Raw genomic sequence first — 17,584 nt, 5'->3', positions numbered from 1 at the left:
CCCGGGCCTAGCCCAAGATCTCTCTCCATTGTGGTCCCTCCCGCCTCTCTCACCTCCTTCTCCCTACCTCATCTCTCTCCTCTGGTTGAGGATATAAGGACATAGGAGAGGTATATTTGTAGGTCTCAGAATGGAAGTTCAAGAGGGTACAACAGAATGACGGAGAAGCAAGGCAAGGAAGAAGGGCTGGGTCAGTGGAGGGGATGTATAGAACAGGTTAGAGGAGGGTCAGAAAGGCAGGGGGACACCAGTGAATGGGATTCATCCTGAGAGCCTCTTGGAGGAGGAAGCTTTAACCCTGACTCTTTTCTCCCCAAGGCAGTGCTATTCTTGTCCTACCCTAGGACCTTAGGTGAATCCCTCTTTCTAAGTGTCTGGAAGAAGTAATTGAACCAAAGTCATCTGTCTTTCTCACAGATAAAGGTGCCAAGTCTGCCACTTTGAAGAGAAGGTCCTCTAGTTTCCAGCCTTCCCCAATCTTGCAGCATCACCTTGGCTGTATCTGGGAAGTGGGAGATAAGAGTACTCTGCTTCTTATCTATAGAACACTGGCTCTCTGGCTGTAGACCTAATTTAGATTATAATCTCCTAGAACCATGTCTAGCAGTGCCACATAGGAAAAAGCATAAACTGTGGTGTCAGATAGACATAGGTTCTATTTTCAGCTCTGCCACTCACCAGTCACATGAGCTTGAGCAAGTCATTAACCTCTCTGAGCCTCAGTGTACTCATGGGGATTGAAGTCCCCACCTCACAGATTATAGGAAGAATTAAGTGAGGTGATGTGTGAAAGCCTCACAGCTGTGAGGGCTGAGGCTGGGCCAATTTGTTCACCATTTGTAGTTCAATGCCTGGCACAGAGTGTGCCCTCAATAAATACTTGTTATAATTGAATGAATGAGTAGGTACCTAACAAACCGTAGCCAGGTATCCCTTTGTCTGCACTGATTCTGGCTGATCGCAATGATACTCTGCCCTGACACAGTCCAAAAAAACTTCACTGAATCGAATCCTGAGATGGTGGCACACTAGCCTAATGTGCCTGGGAGATTGCATCATGTCCCACAGGTTAAAGGGGGCTTGTGTGAAACAAAAGTTTCAATAATATTGATTGTGCCACTGAGGAGTTTAATATAGTGCTTCTCAAACCTTAACGTGCCTCCAAGTCACCTAGGGCTCTTGTTAAAATGCAGGTTCTGCCTGCCATCTTTCTGTGCCGTCATAATGGTGCACATGAATGTCCTGACTGATATTCTCAAGAGCATCAACAATGCCAAAAAGAGAGGCAAATGCTATGTTCTTATTAGGCTGTGCTCCAAAGCCATCATCCAGTTTCTAGCTGTGATGATGAAGCGTGGTTATATTGGCCAATTTGAAAGCACTGATGATCACAGGGCTTGGAAAATTGTCGTGAACCTCACAGGCAGGTTACACAAGTGTGGAGATCAGCCCCATATTTGATATACACCTCAAAGATCTAGAAAAATGGCAGAATAACCTGCTCCCATCCAGTCAGTTTGGTTTCATTATACTGATAACCTTAGCCGGCAGCATGAACCACGAAGAAGCGAGACGAAAACACACGGGAGGGAAAATCTTGGGATTCTTTTTCTAGGGATGTAATACATACAATGCAAATTAAATGCCTCAATGGGGGAAAAAAAAGCAGCTTCTGAGTCAGTAGTTCCAAGTGAAGGTCGGACAAGCTCCCAGGTGATGCTGAGACTGCTGGCTTGGGGAACCTCATTTTGAGTAGCAGGGGTCTAATACCGGGGTGAACAAACTTTTTCTGTAGGGGGCCAGACAGTAAATATTGTAGCTTTGTGAACTGTATGATTCCTGCTGCAACTGCTTAACTCTGCCAGTACAGAAAAAGAGCCACCATAGACAACATGCAAATAAATAGGCATGACAGTGTTCCGATAAAACTGTATTTACAAAAACCTGGGGCAGACTGGATTTGGCCTGTGGGCTGTAGTTTACCTACCCTTTATCTAATATAGTTAAAATCAGCATATCATTCTTGTAATGGACATCAGTGAGCTTGTCACCTGAGCGCCCAGTAATTCCCTCTTATGTGGTAACTTCGCCTTCCTCCAGATCTACCTCCCCCTCCCCACAATCTATATGATGCCAGGAGCAGAGCACCCACTACCAGGCTCTCATAACGGGACTCTGACTCCAGACTCCAGCAGATTGGTTCAGGGTGGTGGCACAACTCCAAGGGGCATCATTCACATTCTAGTCCACAGAATGTTGTGCTCCAGGGCTGCCCTTTACATGGAAAACAAGGTGAAGGCCTCCTTAAGCTGTGAACCTGGCTGCACTGGGTACCTGACTAAAGTGGACTACCCATAGCCTTTCCTTAAGATTCCAGAATTAGGTCTAGGAGACTCCTGTTTTAGTCTGTCCATCTGTTCTCTTAAATGGAGGATACATACGTGGAGATGGAGCTTTTTTTTTTTTTTTAAATCTGTTTATTGGAATACACAGAAAGTTAGTAGAGAGAAAGAATGAAGCATATATTCAGAGAGAAACAATGGTGAGAGCTGGTGAGAGGGGTTTCCTGGGTTTTCAATAGCACTGCAGTCACCGGCTCCAGGTCATCCCTGAGGTCCAGCTGCATCCTTGCCCTTGGGTTCTAGGAGAGGACATTATATAAATTCATTTTTCTTTTGCTTAAATCCAGTAGAACTCTGTAGCATGCAAACTACAGTCCTAATAGCATTAGTAAGTAACAAAAAAGTTCTTCAGTAGAATTCAAATTTTGTAGGATTTTTTTTTAAATCAGTGTATAGATTGTTGCAAGAACACATTTTTTTTAACATCTTTATTGGAGTATAATTGCTTTACAATGGTGTGTTAGTTTCTGCTTCATAACAAAGTGAATCAGTTATACATATACATATGTTCCCATATCTCTTCCCTCTTGCATCTCCCTCCCTCCCACCCTCCCTATCCCACACCTCTAGGTCGTCACAAACCACCGAGCTGATCTCCCTGTGCTATGCAGCTGCTTCCCACTAGCTATCTATTTTACGTTTGGTAATGTATATATGTCCATGCCACTCTCTCACTTTTTCACAGCTTACCCTTCCCCCTCCCCATATCTTCAAGTCCATTCTCCCAAGGGCTTATGACTTTTTTTTTTTTTTTTTTTTTTTTTGTGGTACGCGGGCCTCTCACTGTTTTGGCCTCTCCCGTATGCGGAGCACAGGCTCCAGACGCGCAGGCTCCGCGGTATGTGGGATCTTCCCGGACCGGGGCACGAACCCGCGTCCCCTGCATCGGCAGGCGGACTCTCAACCACTGCGCCACCAGGGAAGCCCCAAGTCCATTCTCTAGTAGGTCTGTGTCTTTATTCCCGTCTTACCCCTAGGTTCTTCATGACCTTTTTTTTTTTTCTTAGATTCTATATATATGTGTTAGCATACGGTATTTGTTTTTCTCTTTCTGACTTACTTCACTCTGTATGACAGACTCTAGGTCCATCCATCTCACTACAAATAACTCAATTTCGTTTCTTTTTATGGCTGAGTAATATTCCATTGTATATATGTGCCACTTCTTCTTTATCCATTCATCTGTTGATGGACACTTAGGTTGCTTCCATGTCTTGGCTATTGTAAATAGAGCTGCAATGAACATTTTGGTACATGACTCTTTTTGAATTATGGTTTTCTCAGGGTATATGCCCAGTAGTGGGATTGCTAGGTCGTATGGTAATTCTATTTTTAGTTTTTAAGGAACCTCCATACTGTTCTCCATAGTGGCTGTATCAATTTACATTCCCACCAGCAGTGCAAGAGTGTTCCCTTTTCTCCACACCCTCTTCAGCATTTATTGTTTTTAGATTTTTTGATGATGGCCATTCTGAAGGGTGTGAGATGATATCTCATTGTAGTTTTGATTTGCATTTCTCTAATGATTAATGATGTTGAGCAAGAGCACATATTTTTGTTTGAAACTGGATCTTCCTGAAAATAGAGTACGTGGTATTTCATAAATATTAAAGTACATCCATATTCTAATGATCCACATAGTAATACGTCATTTTGTCACTTGTATAATAATTCTTGGCCCCTTGCTTTGGTTAGGGTTCAGCGGCAGAGAAAACTATTCACTTGGGCAGAAGGGGATTTAGTGCAAGGTATTAAATGGCTTACAATGTTGCTAGATGGGCTAAGGAGACTCCAGGCTGATCATCATGGGTGAGTTCTCCAGTGCACCTGGCAGAACTGGGCTGTGAAGGAGGCTGCTGCTCCTACCAAAACAGGAGACCCACCTGCTGAATCAGGGAGTAACCGCTCATAGGCACTAGCTCTGGAATCCTGCCACCTCTTCCATACCAGGAAGTTACCTGCCAAATTAGGGAGCCATCACCTCTGCTATCTGAAGCCTTGACCAGGGCTGGAGGATCTACTTTCAAGGTCCAGATCAAACTGCTTCCCTCTAAACCATCAGAACCAGCAAAACAGATGCCTCAAACTCTCCCTCTTAACTGTTCATTTTCAGGTTCCCGATGAATGCATCTGAATGAAGGAATCTTTGTCTCATTCTGAACCCTAGCAGCAAAGGAGTCTGGGAAATGTAGTTTTAAACTTTTCAGTCTCTTCATTCCAGGAAGACACACTGTAATAAGACTGGAACAGATGATGAATGAGCCAGTCCACAGAATTTGCCACACCCCTAATTGACCACACAGTTGTAAAACAAAAATTATATTTTTGTGAAGAAAATGTAAATATGAGCAAACAATAACACAGTAGTTCACTGCACTTGTCAGACTGATGCTACATAACTCAGACTTCCTCTCTTTTTGCCAGACAGCATTATTAGTTGTGTATTCTTGCCTACTTAGGCAGCTGAAACAGCTTTTAACATCTCAATCATTAAGACAAGTGAAGAGATTTATTCACTCATTCACTTATTCAACAAATATGTTTTCAATGCCTGCTGTGTGCCAGCCATTGCTTTTGTGCTGCAGCTATAACAGGGAACAATGAATGTTACATACTACTAGGTCAAGATTCCCTTTGAAAATTCCCTCTGTCTCTGTGAGACTGAAAGGATCCTGGGGGTTCTGCTGACATAGGCAAAAACAAAGCAGTTACAATGGTAAATGACCCTTAAGTACTTGGCCTTTTAAACCCAAAAGGTGCAAACATTTGATCAAAGCATGCAGTAACATTTAAGTCAACTTTATTGACATAAAAACTGTGTAAAAAAATCTACAGTAGAGATTTTTTTAAATTAATTAATCAGGTTGTGCCAGGTCTTAATTGCAGCAGGTGGGCTCCTTAGCTGTGGCTCACTGGCTACTTAGTTGCAGTTCACTGGCTCCTTAGTTGTGGCGTGTGAACTCTTAGTTGCGGCATGCACGTGGGATCCAGTTCCCTGACCAGGGATCGAACCTGGGCCCCCTGCATTGGGAGCCAGAGTCTTTAACCACTGTGCCACCAGGGATGTCCCTAGAGATTTATTTTTTTTAAAAAAACCTGTCTTGACCAAAATTTCATCATGATTTGAAGATCCTTAAGAATTTTGCCTTGTCTGCTTTACTTTTATGCCAACTAATCTTTGGTAGTGTGTAATGGAAGAGCAAATATAATTAATCTTTCCTTATACTGAAATCACTCAGATAAATGCAGTCTTTAAGGGTTAAGTATTTTTGCTGACTTGTTTGCGTTTTTTTCTCCCATTCATAAGGATGAAAAGGTATATATACAAAGTGAAATGCAGAGAAGATGTAACAGGAAGTTTCAGGCACCAATTAGAATCATTACTGATGTCATTATTGATTGATGCCAAACCAGAAAAAAAAAGAAAACAAACAACAAAGGTGTTCATGAATTTGCTGATTCATTCATCCAGTAAGTATTCATTAAAAACCTATTATATTAGTTATCTCTTGTTGTGTTACAAATTTCCCCAGAACTTAGATGCTTAAACCAATAATAATCATATATTATCTCACATAGGCAGCAACTTGTTGCAGTGGTTCCGTCTTAGATTCTCTCATAAGGTTGTAGTCAGATGCCGGTCAGAGCTGCATCTATCTGAAGCCTTGACCAGGGCTGGAGGATCTACTTTCAAGGTGCTTTCATCCCATGACTGATAACTTGGTGCTGACTATTGGTGGGAGACCTCAGTTCCTCTCCACGTGGGCCTTACCACAGTGTTTCTTGAGTGACCTCACAGCATGCCCTGGCTCCCCCTGAGCAAGCGATCCAAGAGCAAGAAAGCACCAGGATGAAGCCATATTCTTTCTATAACCTCAGAAGTCATATACTGTCACTTCTATCACATTCTATGTGTTAGAAGCAAGTCACTAAGTCTGGTCCACATTCAAGAGGAGGAAAATTAGACTTCTGCCTTGAAAGGGGAGTGTCAAAGCATTTGTGGACATATTTTAAAACCACCATACCTATTATGTGCAAATACTAGAATACCATGTGTATAAAACAGACATGACCCTCGTAGAATTTACAGACAAGAGGAGGAGAGAGGCTTTAATTTAATAAGCACACAAACAATTGCAAAATTACAACTGTGATAAGCTCTGTGAAGGAAAAGTACACAGTGTGATGAGAGAGAATAATAGGGGAGCCTGGGGTGTCCTGAAGGAGGGATGTTTTAGTCAAGATCTGAAGGATGAATAAGAGAGGGCACAGAGGTTAAGACTGGTGGTCCAGTGGTTAAGACTCTGTGGTTCCACTGCAGGGAGTGTGGGTTCGATCCCTGGCCAGGGAACTACGATCCTGCATGCCATGCCGCGAGGCCAAAAAAAAAAAGAGAGAGAGAGAGCAGAGAGAAGGGCATGTTCTCCTGTGAGAAGAGAAGAACATGCGAGGATGGAGGACCTACATGGTGGCTGCAGTGTCTGGAGCAGAGAGAGCAATGAAGTGAGAGGAGGGTGGTGAGAGAGGCAGGGACCTACCATGAGTCGAGCTCTGGGTCTGAGTGGCTGTTCCACGTGAACCTGGGGGCAGATGCCCTGAGTCGTCTAACCTCCCTCCACGTGCTGCACCCCCAGGTGAAGCTGCAGGGGCCACAGTACTGTATTATTGCCAAATCACCACAAGAAGGCTCCCAGCTATGCTCAGCCGGTGTGTACTTCTTTCACCAAGGAATTCTCAGGACGAATCCGATCCAAAAGGGTCACCCTACCTTTGGAACTCTCCTTCTCACCTATTCTCTATATCCCCTCAACTGATCCAGCACTCCTTCCTGGTCTTGCTCCCCAATCATTCCTTTGTATCTTCTTGAACTTCCATTCTGAAACCTATAAACTCCCTTAGATACCTACATTCCCAAGTTTTTCTTAGACTGGAACCTCTACCTTCTGCCTAACTAAAGCCTGGTAGTCCCTTGGGAGTACCACATCTCTCCCTCTCTCTCTCTCTCCCCCTCCCCAACCCTTGCCTGCTGCCAAAGCTTCCTCTCTAATTGATCATCTACTGAAAATTGGAAAGTGAAATCAACGTCCTTCTCACCGCCATGTACAACTTCCAGACCTTTACTACTTCTCCCTCTTGTAAAAGAAAAATTATGTGCCTTTGAAGTTTCACCTCACCCAGGTTTACCACCATCTTCTCCCCCCCTACAAAACTATCATTTTCCATCCTCTAAAGACTTTGGCATATGATTCAAGACTTCCTCTTATTTACAACTCCTATTACCCTTCTGGGTAGTACCAGTACCCACACAGCTAAACCTTCAAGTGCCCTGGGCTCTCAGTTTCCTTGACTTCCTCACTGTCAATGACTATTTTCTCCATTCCATCTGAGCCTCCCACGTCCATGGTTACATATGGACCTTGTCATCATCAGAATCCAATCACTGCCTAAATAACTTGTTCAAACATCTCATTTTTGAGACGGCAAACATCACAAGACCCTCTCATTCCAGCTTATTTATTTAAGAATCCCCATGGAAGCCATTCTTGGCCTTATCAGAACCTCCAACTTTATTAGCTTTGCTCCATTCTGTCCATCAGCACCCTCCTTGTTCTATCTTTGTGATCATTCTCTTGTAAATACCCTTGACCACCCTACCCCTTTTTCCTGGCTGGGAAAAAAAATCTATCCTCATGGGCTCTCGAGCCTAGTTTCTACCTCTCTTGCTTTCTCAGAAAGCTCACTCTTTCTATTATCCCCTCCTCTGACCCCCACACCATCTCGCACATCTTTAACTTCTCCCTCTATAGCAGAGACTGCTAGCTGTTCACCAAACCCATTACTTCCTCTTCCTGAGCACACAGCTAGACTAAATTTCCCAACCTCTCTGGCAGTTAGGTATGGAGTATGGTTCCGTGTGACTGATGTTATCTGTGCTGAAGTGATAGCTGCAACTTCCAGGCCAGACCAATAAAAACATCCCTTGGATATCATTCATGCTCCTTTCCCTTTCATGGCTTGATGCAAACAAGCTTGGAACCATAGGAGTCTTGTTCAAGGTGAGTGAGTCACAAGATGTAGGAGTTCATGGTCCTGATTACAGTCTGGAGCAAATCTGATGCTTTAGATTTTAAGTTTTCAAGACATAAACTTCAGAGACAGCCTCATCCACCAGAGGGCACACAGCAGAAGCAAGAAGAGCTACAATCCTGCAGCCTGTGGAACAAAAACCACATTCACAGAAAGATAGACAAGATGAAAAGGCAGAGCGCTATGTACCAGATGAAGGAACAAGATGAAACCTGAGAAAAACAACTAAATGAAGTGGAGATAGGCAACATTCCAGAAAAAGCATTCAGAATAATGATAGTGAAGATGATCCAGGACCTCGGAAAAAGAATGGAGGCAAAGATCGAGAAGATGCAAGAAATGTTTAACAAAGACCTAGAAGAATTAAAGAACAAATAAACAGAGATGAACAATACAATAACTGAAATGAAAATTACATTAGAAGGAATCAATAGCAGAATAACTGAGGCAGAAGAATGGATAAGTGACCTGGAAGACAGAATGGTGGAATTCACTGCTGCGGAACAGAATAAAGAAAAAAGAATGAAAAGAAATGAAGACAGCCCAAGAGACCTCTGGGACAACATTAAACACAACAACATTTGCATTATAGGGGTCCCAGAAGGAGAAGAGGGAGAGAAAGGACCCGAGAAAATATTTGAAGAGATTATAGTCGAAAACTTCCCTAACATGGGAAAGGAAATAGCCACCCAAATCCAGGAGGCGCAGAGAGTCCAATACAGGATAAACCCAAGGTGAAACACACTGAGATACATAGTAATCAAATTGGCAAAAATTAAAGACAAAGAAAAATTATTGAAAGCAGCAAGGGAAAAATGACAAATAACATACAAGGGAACTCCCATAAGGTTAACAGCTGATTTCTCAGCAGAAACTCTACAAGCCAGAAGGGAGTGGCATGATATACTTAAAGGGAGGAAAGGGAAGAACCTACAACCAGGATTACTCTACCTGGCAAGGATCTCGTTCAGATTCAACGGCGAAATCAAAAGCTTTACAGACAAGCAAAAGCTAAGAGAATTCAGTACCACCAAACCAGCTCTACAACAAATGCTAAAGGAACTTCTCTAAGTGGGAAACACAAGAGAAGAAAAGGACATACAAAAACACACCCAAAACAATTAAGAAAATGGTCACAGGAACATACATATACATAATTACCTTAAACGTGAATGGATTAAATGCCCCAACCAAAAGACACAGGCTTGCTGAATGGATACAAAAACAAGACCCATATATATGCTGTCTACAAGACACCCACTTCAGGCCTAGGGACACATAAAGACTGAAAGTGAGGGGATGGAAAAAGATATTCCATGCAAATGGAAACCAAAAGGAAGCTGGAGTAGCAATACTCATGTCAGATAAAATAGACTTTAAAATAAAGACTGTTACAAGCGACAAGGAAAGACACTACATAATGATCAAGGGATCAATCCAAAAAGAAGATACGACAATTATAAATATATATGCACCCAACATAGGAGCACCTCAATACATAAGGCAACTGCTAACGGCTATAAAAGGGGATATCGACAGTAACACAATAATAGTGGGGGACTTTAACACCTCACTTACACCAATGGACAGATCATCCAAAATGAAAATAAATAAGGAAACAGAAGCTTAAAATGACACAATAGACCAGAAAGATTTAATTGGTATTTATAGGACATTCCATCCAAAAACAGCAGATTACAATTTCTTCTCAAGTGCACACAGAACATTCTCCAGGATAGATCACATCTTGTGTCACAAATCAAGCCTCAGTAAATTAAGAAAATTGAAATCATATCAGGCATCTTTTCTGACCACAATGCTATGAGATTAGAAATCAGTTACAGGGAAAAAAACACAAACACATGGGGGCTAAACAATACGTTACTAAATAACCAAGAGATCACTGAAGAAATCAAAGTGGAAATCAAAAAATACCTAGAGACAAACGACAATGAAAACATGACGATCCAAAACCTATGGGATGCAGCAAAAGCAGTTCTAAGAGGGAAGTTTATAGCTATACAAGCCTACCTCAAGAAACAAGAAAAATCTCAAGCAAACAATCTAACCTTGCACCTAAAGGAACTAGAGAAAGAAGAACAAACAATACCCAAAGTTAGCAGAAGGAAAGAAGTCATAAAGATCAGAGCAGAAATAAATGAAACAGAAACAAGGAAAACAATAGCAAAGATCAATAAAACTAAAAACTGGTTCTTTGAGACAATAAACAAAACCGATAAACCATTAGGGAGACTCATCAAGAAAAAGAGGGAGAGAACTCAAATCAATAAAATTGAAATGAAAAAGGAGAAGTAGACGAGAGACCGCAGAAATATGAAGCATCCTAAGAGACTACTACAAGCAACTCTATGCCAATAAAATGGACAACCTGGAAGAAATGGACAAATTCTTAGAAAGGTATAAGCTTCCAAGACTGAACCAGGAAGAAATAGAAAATATGAACAGATCAATCACAAGTAATGAATTTGAAATTTTGATTAAAAATCTTCCAACAAAAAGTCCAGGACCAGATGGCTTCACAGGTGAATTCTATCAAACATTTAGAGAAGAGCTAACACCAATCCTTCTCAAACTCTTCCAAAAAATTGCAGAAGAAGGAACACTCCCAAACTCATTCTATGAGGCCACCGTCACACTGATATAAAAGCCAGACAAAGATACTACAAAAAAAGAAAATTACAGACCAATATCACTGATGACTATAGATGCAAAAATCCTCAACAAAATACTAGCAAACAGAATCCAACAATGCTTTAAAAGGATCATACACCATGATCAAGTGGTATTTATCCTAGGGATGCAAGGATTCTTCAATATATGCAAATCAATCGTGTGATACACCATATTAACAAATTGAAGAATAAAAACCATATGATCATCTCAATAGATGCAGAAAAAGCTTTTGACAAAATTCAACACCCATTTATGATAAAAACTCTCCAGAAAGTGGGCATAGAGGGAACCTACCTCAACATAATAAAGGCCATATACAACAAACCCACAACAAACATCATTCTCAATGGTGAAAAACTGAAAGCATTTCCTCTAAGATCAGGAACAAGACAAGGAAGCCCACTCCCACCACTATTCAAGATAGTTTTGGAAGTCCTAGCCACAGCAATCAGAGAAGAAAAAGAAATAAAAGGAATACAAATTGGGAAAGAAGAAGTAAAAGTGTCACTGTTTGCAGATGCCATGATACTATACATAGAGAATCCTAAAGATGCCACCAGAAAACTACTAGAGCTAATCAATGAATTTGGTAAAGTTGCAGGATACAAAATGAATGCACAGAAATCTCTTGCATTCCTATACACTAATGATGAAAAATCTGAAAGAGAAATTAAGGAAACTCTCCCATTTACTACTGCAACAAAAAGAATAAAATACTTAGGAATAAACCTACCTAGGGAGACAAAAGACCTGTATGCAGAAAACTATAAGATATTGATGAAAGAAATTAAAGATGATATCAACAGATGGAGAGATATACCATGTTCTTGGATTGGAAGAATCAATATTGTGAAAATGACTATACTACCCAAAGCAATCTACAGATTCAATGCAGTCCCTATCAAATTACCAATGGCATTTTTTTATGGAACTAGAACAAAAAATCTTAAAATTTGTATGGAGACACAAAAGACCCCAAATAGCTAAAGCAGTCTTGAGGGAAAAAAACGGAGCTGGAGGAATCAGACTCCCTGACCTCATATTATACTACAAAGCTACAGTAATCAAGACAATATGATACTGGCACAAAAACAGAAACACAGATCAACGGAACAAGATAGAAAGCCCAGAGATAAACCCACACACTTATGGTCAACTAATCTATGACAAAGGAGGCAAGGATATACAATGGAGAAAAGACAGTCTCTTCAATAAGTGGTGCTGGGATAACTGGACAGCTACATGTAAAAGAATGAAATTAGAACACTCCTTAACACCATACACAAAAATAAACTCAAAACGGATTAGAGACCTAAATGTAAGACCGGGCACTATAAAACTCTTAGGGGAAAACATAGGAAGAACACTCTTTGACATACATCACAGCCAGATATTTTTTTGATCTGCCTCCTAGAGTAATGGAAATAAAAACAAAAATAAACAAATGGGACCTAATGAAACTTAAAAGCTTTTGCACAGCAAAGGAAACCATAAACAAGATGAAAAGACAACCCTCAGAATGGGAGAAAATATTTGCAAATGAATCATCGGACCAAGAATCTATCTCCAAAATATATAAACAGCTCATGCAGCTCAATATTAAAAAAACAAACAACCCAATCCAAAAATGGGCAGAAGACCTAAATAGACATTTCTCCAAAGAAGACCTACAGATGGCCAAGAAGCACATGAAAAGCTGCTCAACATCACTAATTATTAGAGAAATGCAAATCAAAACTATAATGAGGCATCACCTCACACCAGTTAGAATGGGCATCATCAAAAAATCTACAAACAACAGATGCTGGAGAGGGTGTGGAGAAAAGGGAACCCTCTTGCACTGTTGATGGAAATGGAAATTGATACAGCCACTGTGGAGAACAGTACAGAGGTTCCTTAAAGAACTAAAAATGGAATTACCATATGACCCAGCAATCCCACTAGTGGGCATATACCCAGAGAAAACCATAATTCAAAAAGACACATGCACCCCATTGTTCATTGCAGCACTATTTACAATAGACAGGTCATGGAAGCAACCTAAATGCCCATCAACAGATGAATGGATAAAGAAGCTGTGGTACATATATACAATGGAATATTACTCGGCCATGAAAAGGAATGAAATTGGGTCATTTGTTGAGACATGGATGGATCTAGAGACTGTCATACAGAGTGAAGTAAGAAAGAGAAAAACAAATGTCGTATATTAACTCATATATGTGGAACCTAGAAAAATGGTACAGATGAACCGGTTTGCACGGCAGAAATTGAGACACAGACATAGAGAACAAAAGTATGAACACCAAGGGGGGAAAGCGGCGGGGGGATGGGGGGGTGGTGTGATGAATTGGGCGATTGGGATTGACATGTATACACTGGTGTGTATAAAATGGATGACTATTAAGAACCTGCTGTATAAAAAAATAAATAAAATAAAATTCAAAAAACAAAACTCCTTAAAGCTTGTATTATCAATAAAACGTATCACATTCCCTGAACTCTGACAAGGAACGAGGAAGAAGCAAAAAAAAGAAAAAAAAAAGACATAAATTTCTATCATGTTTGAGCCATTATGCATAATTGGGAAGGTTTATCTGGCAGCTAAAATTATCTTAACTAATACATCCTTTACTGAATTGTTTCCATCAGAACTCAAAAGGCTAGGATCCTCTCATTAAAATAGGAAATCCCTCCCTTGATCCAATACCCCTTCCACCTACTGCCCGATCTCTCTTCTCCCCTCAACAGCCAAGTTTTTTCAAGAATTATCTTTTCATACTTTCTCAATTTTCTGCATTCTACTCACTTTTTTAAAAAAATAAATTTATTTATTTTATTTATTTTTGGCTGCTTTGGGTCTTCATTGTTGCATGCGGGCTTTCTCTAGTCGCAGCGAGTAGGGGCTACCCTTCGTTGTGGTGCACAGGCTTCTCACTGCAGTGGCTTCGCTTGTTGCGGAGCACGGGCTCTAGAAGCACAGGGTTCAGTAGTTGTGGCACATGGGCTCAGTAAGTGTGGCTCGCGGGCTCTAGAGCGCAGGCTCAGTAGTTGTGGCGCACGGGCTTAGTTGCTCTGCAGCATGTGGGATCTTCCTGGACCAGGGATTGAACCCGTGTTCCCTGAATTGGCAGGCAGATTCTTAACCACTGCGCCACCAAAGAAGCCCTCTACTCACTCCTTTTTTTTTTTTTTTTTGCACTACGCGGGCCTCTCACTATTGCGGCCTCTCCCGTTGCGGAGCACAGGCTCCGGACGCGCAGGCTCAGCGGCCATGGCTCACGGGCCCAGCCGCTCCGCGGCATGTGGGATCTTCCCGGACCGGGGCACGAACCCGTGTCACCTGCATCGGCAGGTGGACTCTCAACCACTGCGCCACCAGGGAAGCCCTCTACTCACTTTTTGATAGTCTTCAACCTGGCTTCTACCCACACCACTTCACCAAAATTTCTCTCACCAAGGTCACTAATAACCTCCACATTGCCAAGTCCTATGGACACATTCCATGGTCCATCTTACTAGATGTCTCAGCAGTATGACTCAGCTGGTCACCCCTTCCTTCCTGAAACACTTTCTCTTACTTTCTGTGGCACCACACTCTTCTGGTTGATCTCTCACCTCTGCACCTACTCCTTCTCTTTCTCCATTGCCGACTCATTTTCCCTGACTGGGACTGTAAATATTTTTATTGCATTTCCCTTCTCACTCAACCTTCTCTCTCTACACAATTTCATCCACACCCATATCTTTAATAACTAGCTATATAACAATAATTCAAATTTATGTTTCCAACCTAGACTTCCCTTCTGAGCTTTGAACACTCTGTCTACTTGACATTTTCTACTTACTCATTTCATGGCATTGAAGACAGAACAAGAGTCCAGGGCCAGAGAAGTGGGAGTGAATGCTGGTGTGTTCAAATCAAACAGGAGGGACAGGTTGGACTGGGAGTGGAGAGGACGAAGAACATAGAGAGTACACTGTTTTATAGTCCCTGGAGCATGCAGCCTGGATGGTTCAGTCTCTTTTAAGGGACTAATGAAGCAGAGACACAGTAACAGGTATCTTGCTTCATCCTTCGCCTGTAATGCCCTTCCTCTAGATCAGAGAACTGATTCAGCCTGCAGGTTAGGCTTGCAAATTCCGAATAAATATTTAAATAAGAGAGAAGGTGCTTTTTAACCAGACATTGGGGAAAATGTTTTAAATACATGAAATTCTTTTTTGTTGGGTTAAGAACATAAACTTGTATATAATCTTATTTGTTCAAGATTATTATATTTTAGGGACTTCCTGGCGGTCCAGTGGTTAAGACTCTGCACTTGCATTGCAGGGGACATGGGTTCAATCTCTGGCTGGGGAATTAAGATCCCACATGCTGTGCAGTGCAGCCAAAAAAAAAAGATTATTTTATTTTACATATTATGTTTTAAAACATTTTAAATTCAGAACATAAATTACAAATTCACTAATTTAAATTATTTTTTTTTCCTTTTTTTTTTTTTTTTTGCACTACGCGGGCCTCTCACTATTGCGGCCTCTCCCGTTGCGGAGCACAGGCTCCGGACGCGCAGGCTCAGCGGCCATGGCTCACGGGCCCAGCCGCTCTGCGGCATGTGGGATCTTCCCGGACCGGGGCACGAACCCGTGTCCCCTGCATCGGCAGGCGGACTCTCAACCACTGCGCCACCAGGGAAGCCCTAAATTATTTTTAAATATAAAAAAATGGAGCCCACAAACTGCAGAACTTTAAGAACAAAGTATTGTTTGCCAGTCAGAAAAAGCCAGCAAAATTTACAAATATAAGAATACGATGTCACTTGGCAACCATGCTGAGTCCTCCTGCCTGCTGGGGTTACTCTTTAATATCCAAATAAAGATTACTCAAGCCACTGCCCCACAGAATGTAGAAGTCTGTGGCAGTGTTCTGTATATTCCTTGGGAAGAACTCGTGTTCTCCTTATCACTGATTGTCCTGTTCTCCAGTTCACAAGGACTTCTTTATTTTGCTCAAGTATCTTTCTTGGACCTGGCCTTGCCATCTTTTAATTTCTTCTTACTGTTCCAGTCTCTCCAAGTTGTCCAGGCCAATTCCCCCAGGCTGCCCCCAAACTCCAAATTCCCCTCACTTCTTACTTTCTCTGGCAGAACAACTTTTCCATCTTCATCTCATCTCTTCTGCCCTCCTCTCTCCCTGACCATTCCTCTTCCCTCCCCTGAGAATCACACATTGTTTTCCTCAACCAAAAGAACCACCTATCTGTGCCATAAAATGCTATCTATCTCCTGAAAGTGAAAATGAGCCATGATTTTTTTTTTCTGAAGATCAATTTCTTCCCACTCCAGAGAGAAAATCATTCCTTTAACATCAACATCTGCCTCTGTGCCTCAGCATATACTGTTCCCTCTGCCTGGAACAGCCTCCACACTCCTCCCAACCCCCTTCATGGCCCACACATCCTACCCAGCTTCAAGTCTCACTCAAGTATCACCATCCCCATCACTTGGTACATGTTTACTGACTGAATAAATACATTCATTATGTCTTCTCAACTGTCAAATACAAACAGCATTCGTTTCTAGAAAAGATCTTCAAGAAAAATAGAGCAAGATTGACTCAGACTTAATCAAATGGATCTCATATTCTGAGTTACTACTGCCATCAGTTTCTGCTTCTGCTGCTGTTATTTCTAGAATTTGCATTGGCTCCTCCAAGTAGAAGGTTAGCCAAGACTGGAACATGCTGCTCTTTCCTCCCTCATGTTCCTTTGCTCCTTTAATTGATGTATTTCCAGAAGGAATGGAAATGGCTTTTGATGGAGTATGCTGCTCGTCAGAAACCCAGCTGCCTCCCTGTGGTCTGTACACCATTTTCAAAATCTTTCTGGCATGTTGTCATATGGTCAACATTTGGGGTTTCCATTTCTGCCTCTGCAAGTGGAATAGCTGCAACAGTGGCTATTAGCTAATAACACAGTTCTTCCATTTCTTACAAATTCTTCTCCAGATAAGTTTGGAAAAGGGCTGCTTTCACATTGTAAGTAAGAGGCCATTTTAGAAAAAAGGAATGCAAACATTCATTCAGACTCAGTCTTTTTTTTTAAATTGGGGTATAGTTGTTTTACAATGTTGCGTCAGATTCACTGTTAAGGTAGAGACAGATAACTATGCAACATAACAGTAATATTTTGATAATCACTTATTGTGTTGTTGGTTCTATTTACCTATAGCATTCCTATATACATTGCAGGTTAGCAAAGCAAATGTTTCATTGGCCCCAATCTTCTGCAAAATGTCCTATCATTAACTCATAATATATTGGGTGTTCTGTTGTTTCCCTTTTCAATACTTTTATTAAAATTATTTTGAGGTGTTATAACAAAGCTTGTTATTTCTTGTTC

The 17,584-nt window shown here is 41.4% G+C and overlaps 1 long non-coding RNA gene and 1 pseudogene across 2 annotated transcripts in view; one reads left to right on the top strand and one right to left on the bottom strand.

Moving 5' to 3' along the window:
• The first annotated feature begins 1,148 nt into the window (after positions 1-1,148).
• Positions 1,149-1,615, top strand: LOC113622392 (40S ribosomal protein S15a pseudogene; annotated as a pseudogene).
• An 833-nt stretch (positions 1,616-2,448) lies between these two features.
• The window catches only part of LOC113621657 (uncharacterized), a 38,096-nt gene continuing 22,960 nt past the window's right edge, over positions 2,449-17,584 (bottom strand). For both annotated transcript variants that reach the window (XR_003433256.1, XR_003433257.1), the window contains exon 4: positions 2,449-2,641. This is a non-coding gene — a long non-coding RNA (uncharacterized LOC113621657). The remainder of the gene's footprint in view (positions 2,642-17,584) is intronic.

Source organism: Aethalodelphis obliquidens, unplaced genomic scaffold, assembly GCF_003676395.1.
Source record: "Aethalodelphis obliquidens isolate GAN/ISIS:26980383/991018 unplaced genomic scaffold, ASM367639v1 scaffold9, whole genome shotgun sequence".
Classification (NCBI taxonomy): Eukaryota; Metazoa; Chordata; class Mammalia; order Artiodactyla; family Delphinidae; genus Aethalodelphis; species Aethalodelphis obliquidens.
Note: the sequence above shows the minus strand (reverse complement) of the source record. Positions and strands in the feature narration are given on the sequence as shown.